Consider the following 366-nt stretch of genomic DNA (forward strand, 5'->3'; position numbering starts at 1 on the left):
GCTAAGCGACTGTTCGACACACGCGACCACCATGACACGACCTTGGTCTGCCTGGTGCGCCTACATTTGAGAATGCAAACGAATCTTCTTTCATTTGCAAACGAATCTATATGTATTACCATGCCCGTGTTTTCCTTGCAATAATTAGTCATTCTAAACGAGATACTATAAATTAATAAATGAGGAGTATTTGAAAAAAAATCGAAACGGTATCCATGGTATCCACGCTAACGTGTATTAGAGTGTGTGTCACATAATTAGTTATTTGAATTAGAGTGTGTGTCACATAGCCATCTCCAATTCTAACGTGGATTTTGCATTTCACTGTATCCATGCTACTTTTTAATACAAATTCATATGTATATG

The sequence above is a fragment of the Triticum aestivum genome, chromosome 3B (genome assembly GCF_018294505.1).
Source record: "Triticum aestivum cultivar Chinese Spring chromosome 3B, IWGSC CS RefSeq v2.1, whole genome shotgun sequence".
In the NCBI taxonomy this organism is placed as follows: Eukaryota; Viridiplantae; Streptophyta; class Magnoliopsida; order Poales; family Poaceae; genus Triticum; species Triticum aestivum.